Source organism: Cetorhinus maximus, chromosome 29 (assembly GCF_964194155.1).
Source record: "Cetorhinus maximus chromosome 29, sCetMax3.hap1.1, whole genome shotgun sequence".
NCBI lineage: Eukaryota > Metazoa > Chordata > Chondrichthyes > Lamniformes > Cetorhinidae > Cetorhinus > Cetorhinus maximus.
This window is the reverse complement of record NC_135907.1, coordinates 18,393,833-18,410,097: the sequence shown is the minus strand read 5'-3', so window position 1 is coordinate 18,410,097 and position 16,265 is coordinate 18,393,833. Positions and strand designations below refer to the sequence as shown.

General features: G+C 46.8%; 1 protein-coding gene across 1 annotated transcript in view; it reads left to right on the top strand.

Moving 5' to 3' along the window:
• Positions 1-2,459: 2,459 nt before the first annotated feature.
• Positions 2,460-16,265, top strand: part of lrrc4ba (leucine rich repeat containing 4Ba) — a 232,063-nt gene continuing 218,257 nt past the window's right edge. Inside the window, exon 1 of the mRNA XM_078531732.1 lies at positions 2,460-2,637. The gene's annotated coding sequence lies outside the window, so the exon portion shown is untranslated. The remainder of the gene's footprint in view (positions 2,638-16,265) is intronic.

Sequence of the window (16,265 nt, the reverse complement as noted above, 5' to 3'; positions counted from 1 at the left end):
GCTGCTGAGTATGTTGTAAATAAGCTTAATGTTTCCACCCAAGAAGTGTCTGCAGATCAACTCTATCACCCTTACAACACTCTCAGAGGGTTATTCGTCTGTGGAATTACCTCAGAGAGTGGTGGGGGCTTGAGTTAGAGAGATTTTTGATTGATAAGGAAGGTTATGGTAGGACCCCACCCACCAGCTCCAAGCATTAACCTGGGCCTCTGGATTTACTACTGCAGTGGCATTGCCACTACACCATCATCACCTCCGAGAGGAGGAGGTGCAGGTGACTTCAGACCTATGGTGCTCTCCAGGATTTCTTCACCTCATATCTGGGTCTGTCTGTTGTGGACTCACATTGAGTCAGATCAGTTCCATTATAATGTAATGAGCAGAATGATAGAAATGAACTAGATAAATCTTAATTTCTTTTCATTTCCTCCTCCTTCAGGTACTGTGCACTTCCATTGGATTAATCCATGATTATGGATGATAATGTACTACAGTGGTTTGCAATTGCCTTCTATAGGTAGCTGACCAGGAAACTCTCCCACTCACTATCAGGCATATTGGAAAGAATTACACACTGATAATCAACCCATTTGGCCACATTCTGAACACCCCTTCTGTGGGCATTAAGTCCTGGAGTGGGACTTGAACCCAGAACAGCCCAAAGGTAGGGACACTACCCACTGCACCACAAGATCATCTTCTTGTCTGCTAGTTCCTATGGCAAGGAGGGGATTCCGGAGAGTAGAATTGAATCAGCTAAAGGTTATGCAACCAATGGTAAAACAAGACTTGCATTTATGTAGCACCTTTCGTGGCTTCAGGGTGTCCCAAAGTTCTTGACAGCCAATGAAGGACTTTGCAAGTGTAATCACTGTTTAATGCGGGAAATACAGCAGCCAATTTTCTCACAGCAAGCTCCCACAAACTGTAACGTGATAATGAGCAGATTATCTGTTTTGGTGATGTTTAGTTGAGGGATAAATATTGACCAGGAAACCGGGGAGAATTCCTTTTGCTTTTCTTCCAAACACTATAGCACCATGGGGTTTTTACATTCACCTGATAGGGCAGACAGGGTCTCAGCTTAATATCTCACCCAAAAGACAGTACCTTCAACAGTGCAGCACTCCTTCAGTAATGCACTGGGAGAATCAGGTTTGTATTCATGTGGCTGGAGTGGGGCTTGTACCCACAACCAAAGCAAGATGGGGGAGATGGTGGTGTAGTGGTAATATCACTAAATTAGTAACCCAAAGGCTAATGCTCTGGGGGAAAATGGGTTCAAATCCCAATGTGGCAGCTTGTAGAATTTTTGTAGTCAATTTTTGTAAAAACCCATCTGGTTCACTAATGCCCCTTTAGGGAAGGAAATCTGCCATCCTTACCCGGTCTGGCCTACCTGTGACTCCAGACCCACAGCAATGTGGTTAGCTCTTAAGTGCCCTCTGAAATGGCCTGGCAAGCCACCCAGTTCAAGGGCAATTAGGAATGGGCAACAAATACTGACCTTGCCAGCGATGCCCACATCCCATGAAAGAATAAAAAAAAGATTGCAACCCTGCCAAGTCACGGATTTGGGGATGAGCAAAACAATGAGGATGTAAAGGGGAACTGAAACGCGGAGAAAGCTGCAGGGCTAGAATTGGGTGGCACTGCCCAAGACACTGACCACAGCATTACTTCATTCAGCCCCAGAGAGCATGGGGCCCCTAACCTGGGCCCCACCCAGCACTGCAGCATCCAGGCAGTGCTGCACCTGTCCCTGGGCACCTTAGCCAACACGCCTGAGGGAAGATTAAAAAGAAACTTTGACTGACGGGTCCTTCAGCTCATTTGCTGTTGGTTTGGATCTTGCTGTGCGCCTCACAGCTTCCCCCACGCGTAGCAGCGGCAGGGACTGGCACTAGGAAGCGACTCACCCGCGAAGACGTTTGCAGGAGGCGAGACGAGGGGGCGAAATTCAACCCCAATAAAAAGAACCAGCCAGAGACATTCAATATAAGCGAGTGGGAGTTGAAGGCGTGTGTTAACCCTCCAGAGGGTTATTTAAATCCCCCATCAACGACCAGTCAGAAAATGTGACACATAATTTGAGAGACCATAATCCTCAAGCAGGATTTAAACGGGGGGAAAGGGTTCCCAGGAGTTTATATCTTGTCTGGGGGGGAAAAAAAAAAATTGAGGCACTGCAGATTTGCAGTGGGGAGACTGCTAGACCCCAAGTTACGGTAGACACAGCAATTTCACTCCTGTGCCTGGTTGGTTTCCTGCAGAGCATCCATCCAGAAGGGAAAGAGGGGAAGGAGAAAAGGGAAAGAGAGAGAGAGAGAAGCCCAGAGAGGATCTCCCTGAACACACAGACACCTACCCCACCCACCCCCCCAAAAAACCATCACCCACCCACCCACGCCCCGCATCCCCCCAGCATCTCTGACTGGTCCAACTCCCAGAGAGTCTACAGACCTCTCCGCAGAGCTGGTTCGCAATGGAGTTGCCCTTCCAGATCTCGAATGGAAAAAGCAGCCCAGCCAGTGGGTGAAATAAGCCAACAGGGAAGGGAAAAAGCCTGCAGAGCGAGAGCGGCAGAGAGACAGAGACAGAGACAACCCCGAGCTGGCAAACATTCGCCCTGAATTGGTGAGTAAAGCAACATTTTCTCTCCGCTTGTTCATTCACAGCCATTCAACCTCCACCCCCCCCACCCCCTCTCCCCCCATTTCGAGACGATTCAATAATGCTACTTGAATGTAGACACAGACACCCCCACCCCAACACACAACTGGCTTTATACACAGCGGTTTTTGGACCCCGCGATCCGGAACAGGGGACCGGCTCTGCGTGAGAGGCTGGTCTTCAGAACTGAATTAGGGGCTGATCGAATCATTGGGTCTAGGAACAGGGTTCGGTGTCTGCTCGCTGGAGAAAGCGAGAAAGAGCACACACATACAACACACACACACAACCCACACAGGGACTTCACACACATACAACACACACACAACACACACAGCCCACACAGGGACTTCACACACAACACACACACACACACACGGACTCCACACACACACACACACACACACAAGGACTTCACACACATACAACACACACACACACACACACAACACACACAGGGACTTCACACACAACACACACACACACACACACACACACGGACTCCACACAATCACACAACACACACAAACACAGACTTCACACACACACACACACACACACACAGAGGGGCTTCACACATACAGCACACACACAGGGACTTCACATACACAACACACACACACAGTGACTTCACACATACACACAACACACATACACAGGGACTCCACACATACAGCACACATGGACTTCACACATATACACAACACATACACACACACACACAAGGACTTCACATATACAGCACACACACACAGGGACTTCACACATACACACAATACACACACACACACAGGGACTCCACACATACACACAACACACACACACGGACTTTACACATATACACAACACATACACAGGGACTTCACACATACACACAAACACAGACTCCACACATACACACAACACACATGGAGGGGCTTCACACATACACACAACACACACAGGGACTTCACACATAGACACAACACACATGCACATACACACAAAACACACACAGGGACTTACACACACTGTTACATACACACACTCAGAGACTTACGCACACTTACACACGCTCAGACACACACACAGACTCACACACTCAGAGACTCACACACACACACTGAGAAACTCAGCCACACACACATGCGCACACACACAATCTAGGACATTCACACACACTCACACTTGGAGACACACACACTCTAGCATATTCACACACACAAACTCTAGCGCATTCACACACGCACACACACAACCAGAGACTCTCACACACAGATTCACACACACACACACTAACACATCCACACACATACACACACAGTTAGAGACTCTCTCACACACACACAAAATTAGAGACACATACACACACACACACAAACATGCACACACACAATCAGACACACACACACACAATCAGAGACACACACACATACATACACCCACAGGGACTCACACACACTTACACACACTCAGACACACACAAACACACTAGCACATTCACACACACACACATTCAGACACACACACACTAGCACATTCACACACTCAGTCAGAGACTTACACACACACACATAGACAGAAACACAAACATTAGACACTAGAGGAGAGAAATAGAAAAACAGAAAAAGTGCACACACAGAGGCAGAAGAAAAACAGGTAGAGAGCGTAGAACCAGAAAGAGGGAGAAACGAATGCAAAGAGATAGGCTGTAAAAAAAAATAAGAAAAATAGAAAAGAACACAGACAGCGAAAAGAAGAGCACATAGAGACAGACACAGTAGCAGAGAGAGGGGGGAGGAACCAAGAGAGGCAACAAAGTGCAGGTAAAAACCCACAGAAAAAGACAGCGATTGGAGAAAGAACAGACAGACAAAGCGTGATTGAGAAAGAGAGGCACAAAAGAGGAAAGAAATAAACCTACGCACAGACAGGAGGTAAGAAAGAACCTTAGAGAGAAGAAAAGATAAGGAGATATGAGAGATAGAAACAACTACATACCAGCCCGAGACAATGGTATGGAAATACTCAGTGAAGTATCTGTATAAACGTATGTAACAGAGGAAAGGACAAAGAGCAAAGTGGTATGCAGGGCAGGATAATGTATGTGCCATGTGTGGTCCAGTGCATGTGCATTGCGGTGTGTGCACAGTCTTCGGGCGCATGTGCATGCAGTGTGGTGGACAAGTGGGCAGTACAATGCTCTGTGGTGTGACACGTGCGGTCAGATGCATAAGGGCTGTGATGTGTGCATAGTGCGAGCGCATAGTATGGGTGTGCATTGTGGCATGCACGATACAGTGAGGTGTGAGTGGTGCATGTGTGTGTGAGCAGTGTGTTGTGTATATGCAACATGTGTATTTTGCAATGTGTGTGTGTGTCTGTGTGTGTGCAGTGTTGCATATATTTGCAGTGTGTATGTGCACGTGACAGTGTGAAAGTGTGGTACAATGCAGTGTTTGTACTGTATAGTGTGCACGTTGTGTGGTGTGGGCGCGTGATGTGATGTTTGCAATTTAAGTGCAGGCTGATGTGTGCAATCTGATGTGAAGGAAGAAGGCACCTGTAACCTATTTGTTAATACTCCAGATACCCCACACTCCTGGGAGTACATGGTCTCAGCTGCCCCATCGATGCTCTGTGTCCCACACCTGCTTAAAGACTGCTCTCTGCACAGTAACAAATCTCATTCCACACAGCTCTCTCTCTCTCTCTCTCCCAAGGCCTATTAGCCAGGCAATTAGCTTAGTCCTGCCAGTATAAATAAGTAATTATACAAAATACAATTTGATGCAGTAAACGCAATGTTTGATGTAACAAGACTGAATTGTGGATTGCCTAGTGAGTGTCCCTTTACTGTGTGGGACAGAAGTGTGGAGACAGATTTCGATGTACATTTCTGAAGCAAGGAGAACATGTGGTATTTTAGTGTGTATGCTCCTTGTGACGAACTTGCAACTTAACCTAAACAGTGTTTGTTGGCGCAGAGTTTACTGGGGTTCCTGACTATGATGAGATTTTCGGTGTGATTAAGAGGCGCACCAGACACATTACATGTGTGGTGGAAAAGGAGATGATCATTGCTTTCAAAAGGCAATTGGATGGGCACTAGAGGGAAGTAAACTTGCAGGATTATGGGTATGGAGCGGAGAAATGGAACCGACTGGGTTGCTCTACAGAGAGCTGGCATGGACTTGATGGGCCGAATGGCCTCATTCTGTGTTGTAATGACTCTGAATTGGTCGATGAGGCAGCTCTGTTAAATTATTGTGCGGTTTTTTTTTTTTAGTTCGATTAAAAAGAATTAACTTGCACCTTTCTTGGCCTCAGGATGTCCCAAAGCACTTTGCCATAAATTAAGCATCTCTGAAATGTGCTCACTGTTGTAATGTAGGAAATGCCGCAGCCAATTTTGCACAGCAAGCTCCCACAAGCAGCACTGTGATAATTACCAGATCATCTGTTTTTTTAGCAATGTTGGTGGAGGCTTAAATATTGGCTGAGAGAGAGCAGGAAAAAAGCTCCATTCTCTTCTTCAAAACACTGCCCTGAGAGGGCAGACTGGACCATGGTTTAATGTCTCATCCAAAAGATTGCAACTCAGACATGTCACGCCACAGACTCTAAGATAAAAACAAAATACTGCGGATGCTGGAAATCTGAAAAACTCAACAGGTCTGACAGCATCTGTGGAGAGAAAAACAAAGTTAGCGTTTCGAGTCCATATGACTCTTCTTCAGAGCTAAAGAGAAGTAAAATGTGATGAAATTTATACTGTTTAAGGTGGGGGGTGGAGCAGGTGAATCTGGATAAAAGGCCAGTGATAGGTGGGGGCTAAGAAAAGATTGACAAAGATGTCATGAACAAAAGGACAAAGGGAGTGTTAATGGTAGCAACACTGGCCATTATCACATTCTGCTTTCTTACCTTAATGCCACCATCTGCACCTCCTTTAGACAGCACCACTACCATTAACACCCCCTCGTCCTTTTGTCCACGACATCTTTGTCAATCTCTCCTTAGCCCCCACCTATCACTGGCCTTCTACCCAGCTTCACCTGCTCCACCCCCACCCCCCCCTTAAACAGTATAAATTTCATCACATTTTTACTTCTCTTTAGCTCTGAAGAAGAATCATACGGACTCGAAACGTTAACTCTGTTTTTCTCTCCACAGGTGCTGTTAGACCTGCTGAGCTTTTCCAGCATTTTCTGTTTTTGTTTCACGCCACAGACTCCCTGGGCACTGAATTGGAGTGCCAGCCTAGATTTTGTGCTCCAGTCTCTGAAGTGGGACTTGAACCCACAACCTTCTGGTTTTGAACCTGCACCTTCTAGGCCAGCATTAATCCAACACGTAGACAATTTATATGGGCTGAGGAGTTTGATAGTTTGAGCAGCTTCCCAATTTTTTTTTTGTGCCTTCTACACTGTGAGGGTTCTGGCCTCTTGAGCATTTCCAATTTTAATCGCTCCACCATTGGCAGCCATGACACTGAGCAACAGCAGGGCTGATGCCAAGTAGATGCCGGCGTCAGCGATGCCATTTTGGAGCTCATTGTAGTTTGAGTCCGTGGGTTCAAAGTGTTTCCCTCTGGACCCGTTAACTGCTCTGACAGGTACTGGTAATTGATGCCTGAATGAATGCATACATGGCAAATTTGCACTGTCATTCACCAGATTCCTTGTAGAGAATCAGTATCAGCAATACTGACATTGGCCTGTTGACAGGTACTGCACTATATTGTAGTATAAGGGTCTGGTACATGAAGGGTTAATGTGGTACTGTGACCATCCACACAATAATGTAAGAGAACACATGACCCGCTCCTAGGGGTCAGTGTAGTGTTGGACAGAGCCGTGTGTAGAAGCAAGCATGGAGACAACTTCTAGCTTGGACCTTTACTGTACCTATGTATATAGTTTGTCGTCATTAATAAATACTTACTGTTGAACCACCTAAGACTACAAATACCTTAGTAAGACCTACTGAACTACCCGCAACACCTTACAACATGGTGGCAGCGAATGGAACAACTCAAAACCTCGCAGAGACTGTAGAAGAAAATTAAAATCCTGGAAAACTGAAGGGAAAACCAAAGAAGTATTCTGACCTGAAGAAAAGCTCAGGAAGTGAAGGCACAGATGGAAATTGTCAGATAAAAGCTCCAAAGAAAGGCTTGGAAGCTGAATGCAGTAATTAAGTTGCTCATTGCAGCAGAAAACTCCATTGAATCCCATGGAGGTCTAACTTCTTCACCCAGAGTGTGCAGAGTCAGCAGACTGAGCAAGGATGAGCTAAAAGTGTAACATTCCTGAAAAAAAGTTAAATACCTCAGTGGTCAGAAATTGCTGTTTAAATCGCAGTCTGACCTTTCAACTCTTATAACCGAAAAGAGTGGTGACTTTCGGGTTGTCTCGATTTTCCGGTGGTGAGTGATGGAATCCAGATAACCTTTGGGAGTGTGTAACTTACTCTTCCAAAAGGAGAGAGCTATATTATTCTTAAATTCAAGAGTAGAATTAATTTCCCAATCCTGCAATTATACCAATAGCACAAAATTGCTAGTGAACAACAACTACCAGCATTTATATAGTCTCTTTAGCAGAATAACACATCCCAAGGTGTTTCACAGAAGGGTTATCAAACAAAATTTAACACCAAACCACATAAGAAAATATTTGGACAAGTATTTAAAAACTTGGTCAAAGAGGTGAGTTTTAAGGAGAATCTTAAAGGAGGAGAGAGAGGTAAGAACACAAGAACTAGGAGCAGAAGTGGGTCATTCGACAAGATCATTGCTGATCTAACTTAACTCCATTTTTTTCTCCCTATCCCTTGATTCCCTGGAGCCTAAAAATCTATCGATCTCAGTCTTGAATATACAAAACAACTAAGTATCCACAGCTCTCTGGGTTAGAGAATTGCAAAAAAATTCACAGCCCTCTGAAGAAATTTCTCCTCATCTCAGTCCTAAATGGCATACCCCTTATCCTGAGACTGTAACCCCTAATTCTAGACTCTCCAGCCAGGGAAAACAGCCTCTCATCATTTACCATGCCAAGCCCTCTAAGAATTTTTCAAGAAGATCACCTCTCATTGTTCTAAACTCCAAAGAGTATACACCCAGTCTACACAAACTCTCCTTATGGGACAACAATCTGAATTCAGCCAACCTTTGTAACAGCTCCTGTTGGGCAGGTATGTCCTTCCTTAGGTAGGGAGACCAAAGCCACACATAGGCCGGGATTTTCCAGCCCTGTCAGGGGCGGGACCCGCTGCAGGCGAGACGGTGCCCCAGCCAGAAGCCCATCGACTTGTGGCGGGACCAGAAAATCCCACACATGGTATTACCGGCGTGGTTTCACAAAGCCCTTAGTATTTTCAGCGAGACTTCTTCACTCTAATCCTCCAAATTCCTTGTAATTGAGGCTAACATACTATTTGCCTTCCTAGGTAGTGAGGTGACACGATCTAAAGAGGAAATTCCAGAGTGTGTGGTCTAGACAGTTGAAGGCATAGCCGCTGGTGGCGGAGTGATGAAAATCTGGGACGGGCAAGAGATCAGAATTGGAAGAGCGCAGAGATCTTGGAGGGTTGCGGGACTGGAGGGGGTTCCAGAGATGGGGAGTGACAAGACAATGGAGGGATTTCAAAACTAGGATGAGAATATCTTTTTTTAAAAAGAGTAAAACTTGGGGTTTTCCCATGACTCAGAGCAGCCTCAGAGGACTCAACATCAAGCGACAGCCGTGACCATGATACTAATGCAAATGAGTTGTGAGCCTTGGAATAACCTTCTATGTTGTTCACATAGGAGGGAGCCTTTTGGAGAAATGGCCCCATCTCCTCAGGAGCAAATCAATTCCCATTATTCTGGAGTAGACTGAGGAACATTTGCCCCATTGGCACTATTCTCAGCCAGGGTGGAGATTAGAATCATAAGAAATATGAACGGTTCATTTGACCCAATGATACTCTGCTGCCATTTTATTAGCTAAACTTGCTCCCTTGCTTAAATCCCAATTCCATGTTCCTTAATACTGTTATTTTCCAATAAAGTATCTATCTCCCTTTCATACCACTGGACAATGGAGAGACCAATCCCAGATATAATGGGTCCCCGCTATTGTTTTTGTCATACGCAACTGATTCATTTAAGTGCGTTGACCCATTAAATCATTTTGCACAGCCATGCACCTCAGGTAGCTTAAAGGTGCCAATTTATGTGTAAGCTGCCCAAAAAACTTTGGGTTGCTTAGAATGACCATTGCTCCTTTCCTCTCAATAGGCAAGTTTTGCGGTTTTTTTTCCAAACCACCAAATAAACATCAATGACTGCTTTATTGCACACTCCACGCACTAAACAGCAACACAGACACACATAGCGAGTCTTTATCGTAAAACTAGCTTAGAAACTATCTAAAATTGCACTGCAACCAATTGGCAAGGCTGTAATTGCTCTTGCTTTTAAGGCTTTTTGTTTAAAATCGAGGCATTGGCAAATGAGGTCAGCAGGAAACTGCAGTGCAAACTCGTGCCAAATTAGGAGCAGGAGCAGGCCACTCGGCCCCTCGAGCCTGCTCCGCCATTCAGTAAGGTCACGGCTGATCTGCTTGTAACCTCGACCCCCGCATTCCGACCTCCATCACCTTTTACCCCGCTTGCTTATCAAGAATCTATCTAGCTCTGCCTTAAAAAAATATTCAAACTCAGCTTCCGACCCCTTCGGAGGAAGAGGGTTCCAAAGAGTCACGAGAGAAGAATTCTCTTCTCGAGCCAGCATTGGAGCAGAAGCTAGCGCAAACTTCGGCCTAACTGCCTCACGAGTGCGATGCAGGAAATTCAGGGTGGGGGAGGGGTGTGACCAGGCGGCTTCAACGTGCCTAAGTGGGAAGGGGTGATCCAGGAACTGTTCATGGGAGCAAATTTGTGGTTCAAAAGTTTAACAGGACGGGCAAGTAAGGGCCAATTACCAGCATTCGGCACAGTCGTGTGCTTTCAGACTTTGACCCTTGACGTAAAGTTAGATAGCAGCATTCCAACTCTCTTTATTTTGAAGTTAAGAACTCTGAAAAGCCACGGCTGACAGAGCGGGACATCATCACAGGAGAAAATAATAAGGCCGGAGCAAAACGTAAAGTTTAGAAAGCCCCAAATTTAGGTTTTGTATAGAAAAGTTGTAGGGATGTGGGCAGACTGAAGGAGGTAAAGAATTGCAGCATTTTGTAATCCATAACAGACAATTTACAGCTTAAGGCTCAGGGATACAAGCAGCTTAGAGATGTGTCAAATCTTGTCCCCTGGGCATTGGGCTCACTCATTTTGGGTTAATACATGTTAATCTGAAAAAAAAAAATCACAGTTCATTTCTGTTAAATACATCTGTAATCTGCCTCCCTCCTTCCTCGCTAATTTTCCTGCCAATTGTTTGCCTCGCTCCTCTCCTGAAGGTGCTGCCTCCCCCTTCCCCCCCCATTCACTGGGTGGTGGTTCACTGGGTAAAGATCCCTCGTGCCCCCCCACTCCGTCACCAGCCACTGAATGTCAGCATGTTACTTCACAATGGAAACCAAGCTCGATTCTGCTGTCGACCAGTATGTACCTTCCCAGAGTGACATTTTAAATCACCAGTTTCCCTCGGAGGTTTTCTTCAGTGCTGTAAGTCTCAAAATTGTGTCCAGCCACAACACAAACGTGTTTCATTTTAGTGCCGGGGACTTAAACCAACTTTTCAAGATCCAAAGACACCATCAAACACCTTCAAGACAGGTACAGCACGGGGTTAGATACAGGGTAAATCTTCTTCTACACTGTCCCCATCAAACACTCCCAGGACATGTACAGCACGGGGTTAGATACAGGGTAAAGCTCCTTCTACACTGTCCCCATCAAACACTCCCAGGACAGGTACAGCACAGGGTTAGATACAGAGTAAAGCTCCCTCTACACTGTCCCCATCAAACACTCTCAGGACAGGTACAGCACGGGGTTAGATACAGGGTAAAGCTCCTTCTACACTGTCCCCATCAAACACTCCCAGGACATGTACAGCACGGGGTTAGATACAGGGTAAAGTTCCTTCTACACTGTCCCCATCAAACACTCCCAGGACACGTACAGCATGGGGTTAAATACAGATTAAAGCTCCCTCTGCACTGTCCCCATCAAACACTCCCAGGACAGGTACAGCACAGGGTTAGATACAGAGTAAAGCTCCCTCTACACTGTCCCCATCAAACACTCCCAGGGTGGGTACAGCACCGTGTAAATGCAGAGTAAAGCTCCCTCTGAACTGTCCCCATCAGACACTCCCAGGACAAATGCAGTATGGGTTACATACAGAGTAAGGCTCCCTCTCCACCAGAATTATCCATCATTGAACCTATGGTGCGTTTCTAACCTTCAAAGCCCAGATAATACAATGCTGTTTATATTAAAATTCCTCACTCTCTGGTTTGTCCTATTTCAATCTCATGAGCCTAGGAAGGGCAGATTTTCTCACTGTTGCCTCACTGTGGATACATGTCAAATCAGAACACCAAATTCTGCTCATATCAACAACATGGAGATATCCACAGACGAAAGTGAACATGGCTTGAAACCTTACATCATTGGTGCTCAACTGAGCCAAGACTTGAATGACTGGGTCTTTGCATCTCTCTCCAGCTCTCTCAGGTATATAGGTGGTGTTGGCATTTATTGCTCATGCCTAGTTGCCCAGGGGAGTGTGTGAAAGGTTACATTGTGTTAGACTGGAGTCACATGGAGGTTAAATGTCCTTCCCTGAAGGGCAGTGATGAAGTTGGATTTTCAAAATACTCCCACAATTTTCCGGCCACTTTCCCTAGCATGAGCCACTCTTCCCTCTTATTTTTCATTATTGTGTGCACATTCTATTTTACTGCGGGCATGATGCATTCCAGATTGCTGTGCATCTGCACGGCTTTGAGGGAACATTGGCACTGGTCCACCAATGTTGAATATATTGGGATTGAACTGACGACCTCAGGGTTCAGTAACCTCACCACGCTCTCAGCCCAGGTCAGCCATAGAAAGGGTTAAACACAGGACAAGTCAGCCTCGTTCTATGGATCATTTGCTGCAGTGATGGCCTGTCTGTTGCTCTCTGCGTTCCTGGTATCGAGCGGGCGGCCTGTGTTATGTTGCTTTTACATAAGTGCTTTGTTAGGTCCGCTCACGGGAGACTTGCATCTGTACAGCAGCACCCTGGCTCTACTCTGATCGTCTATCCCAGCCTGCAGGAATGTGGGTCAGCAGTCTGACACTGGGGTGGCAGAGTTCGATGTAGCAGTGTTGGTTCATGGCATTGGCATCTCGTGATCTGAATGCAAAAGCCACTTGGCCATGAAATTGAAATTTAGTTTCTTACTTCGCATTTACAGCACGGAATCAGACCATTCAGCCCATCTGGTCCGTGTTTATGCTCCACACGAGTCTCCTCCCACCCTACATCATCTCGCACATCAAACGTGGACTAATTTGCAGATCATCCTGAATGTGTCAATCACGAAAGGACTGACTGGGGGGGATGGGATGATAGGATTGACCAGGGTTAGGGTGGTAGGACTGAGAGGGATAGAACGAATAAGGAAAGAACTTGCATTTATATGGCACCTTTCATGACCATCTCAAAACACTTTGTAGCCAATGAGGTACTTTTTGAAGTGTAGTCACTGTCGCAATTTAAAAACGTGGCAACAATTTGCACACAGCGAGCTCCCACAAACAGCAATGTGATAATGACTGGATAATCTATCTTTGTGAATTTGAATTGAGGGGGTTAATATTGGCCAGGACACCGGGGAGTACTCCCCTGCTCACCTTCTAAATAGTGACAATGGGCTTGTTTATTTCCCTCTGGGAGGGTGGACAGGGCCTTAGTCTAACATCTCACCTGTAGGTCAGCACCTCCGATGGTGCAGCAGCCCTTGAGTGTCAGCCTAGATTTTTGTGCTCAAGTGTCCTGGAGTGGGACTTGAACCCACAAATTTGTGAAGTTGAGGCACGAGTGCTACCAACTGAGCCAAGGTCGACACAACGCGATGATTAAAGGGACAAGATGAGCTTCACCTACCAGGAACCTTTGCCAAGAATTGAGGCATGGAGATCAGTGCATTTTCCATCCACTCACAAGGTTCGAACAGATTCTTAAGTGTCAGCGGCTATTCAACCACAGAAGCTATCACCGCGACACCAATCCTGTCCTCTCTCGGCAAATATACCAACATGTGTAGCAGCAAGGATCAATAGAAATCATCCCGTCAGGGGAATCCTGCCCCTTTTTAATTTTATTCTCTCGTCTGGAAGGCCAGGGAACTGGGGCCAGCTGTGGAACCACAACTGCTCCAAGGCCTTTAGAAGATGACCCAGTCCAGGCCGAGTGACTGAATCCCTGAGGCTCAGTACCACACTGTGCAATACATTTACTCAATAGGCCACTGGCGGTAAGTGGTGGCGGGGTGGGTGTGATATTTTAGTGTGGAATCCCCTGGGATGCGGAAGGCAGGTTACTGGGATGGTGCAGGTCAGCACTGTGACTTTGCATTAAGCAGCGCGAGAGGGCGCAGTGCCAGGCCAGGTGACTGGGAAAACCCCACCCTGCAATTCTGATTGCTTTACTAATCCGTCCTTTGCCAACCTGCTGCTCAACCAAGACCGGTTGGGTTGCGAATGGGCCTTTTCTTTACGGTGTACATCCTGCAGAAAATGGCGGAAGGGTCCCATCGGTGGGGTTCCCAACTCTGGCGGAATGTATCCCTGGAGGTTTCATCTTGTGACCTCTCCCCTCCAAAGGCCCTGCCCCTACTCTCAAATGATTGGTCCCCTGACATGCGCACTGTCTTCCAACGGCCAATTGGAAGGCTCTTCACCACTCAATAGGCTGAGTTCTTGACTCTTGAGTCCAGCAACCATTTTGACCCCCAATCTCCAATATTTTTCTAATTATGAAGTTAATGTGTTCAAAGAAGATAAATAAAAAGTCCACAAAGCTTTGGGTTTTTCATCCTCCTATGACTTGTCCCCTGGGCTTGCTGGCAGCAGAGATTAACATACACCTCCTGTAAACTCCAGGGCAAAACCCAGAGGGTTGGCAAATCTGCCCTTAGGCCGCAATTGCGCTGTGCTGTGGAATAATATAAGCATCTCTCTACACCTTCCAATTGGCTATAGTGCTGCAGCCAACTTATTAAAATGGGCTTTTCGTAAGGTTGTCAACTGTGATTACATGTATTTCTAGAGTTTTCATCACATGACTTGCCCCCACATTTCAGCCATTAGTCGGCCAACGCCTCCATCCTTGTGATGCACTACCTTCCTACGCCAAGCGGAAAGCAAAAAGATTCATTACCCAATTGGATGATGCTTGACTGTCAGTCACACAACCTTTCTCCACCACCCCCGGCAAATTTCAATATTTTTGTATCTGGTAAAGAGAAATGTTCGAAGAAAATGACAAAAAAGACAACAATCTTTTTTTAATGCCCGGATGATTTTTCTCCGGGGTTGCACCCACAGCAGTGTCCTGGAGACCGATTTTCAATTCCAGGAGACTCCAGGCCAATCCTGGGAGGGTTGGCAACCCTGACTCTTCGAGTTGCACTGCGCATTCTGACCACCACCACCCCCCCCACCCCCCCTCCCCAGCCTCAGCTTCACCTCAATCCTGGCACAACATTTTGTCTTCCATTGGTCTGGGGTGTAAGGGGCTCAATGTGCTCATTGTTGCGGGTGACGTCAACAAGTAGTAGCTGGAGGACGAATTTAAATACATTCAGGCAGTGCACGGGACTACTAGTGAGGGCCAATCGAAGGCCCTGTTCAGCTCTGCAGAGATTGCAGACTGCATCTTCTCATTAATATTGGCCTCACATCCTGTGTGGCAGCCTTGAACAGCTTATAAGACAGAATCAATTCCTCCCCCTCCCCTCTGTTTGCCTCACAAACCAGCATTGATCATTTTTTACATGGGCTAAATACCACAGCGAAGGAGCCAGCCTGACATGAGCCTCAGATTCTGCAACTTGCGCTGAATACAAAGATGAGCGATCAGAATTTAAATAAAAGGGCCAGTGCTGGGGGTTGGGGGGTGCAGGATGGTGGGCAGGGAAAAAAAAAACCCAAAGGGAATTTAAGTTTTTGCACCGGGTAGGCCCAGTGTGTCTGTGAGCAAGATACGTCACGAAGTGGAAGAACCAATCGGAGAGTCCGCTAATGGGATGGAAGAGGGAGGGGGTGTGGGAGAGAAGGGGTGTGACAGGGATGGGAAGAGGAAGGGGTGGGAGGGTGGAGGGAAGGGAGGGGAGGGGAGGGGGAGTTGGGTGAGGAGTGGTAGTGGCAGGGTCGAAGGGGGAAGGAGATGGGAGGGGAAGGAGGAGTGAAAGCGTGGGTGAGGGCAGGGGTTGGAGGGGAGAAGGGGTGGGGATAGGGAGGAGAAGAGGAAGGGCTGGGAGGATGAGAAGGGAGGGGAGGGTGGAAGGAGGGGAGGGGAGGGTGGAAGGAAGGGAGGGGAGGGTGGAGAGAAGGGAGGGGAGGGTGGAGAGAAGGGAGGGGAGGGTGGTGAGAAAGGAGGGGAGGGTGGAGAGAAGGGA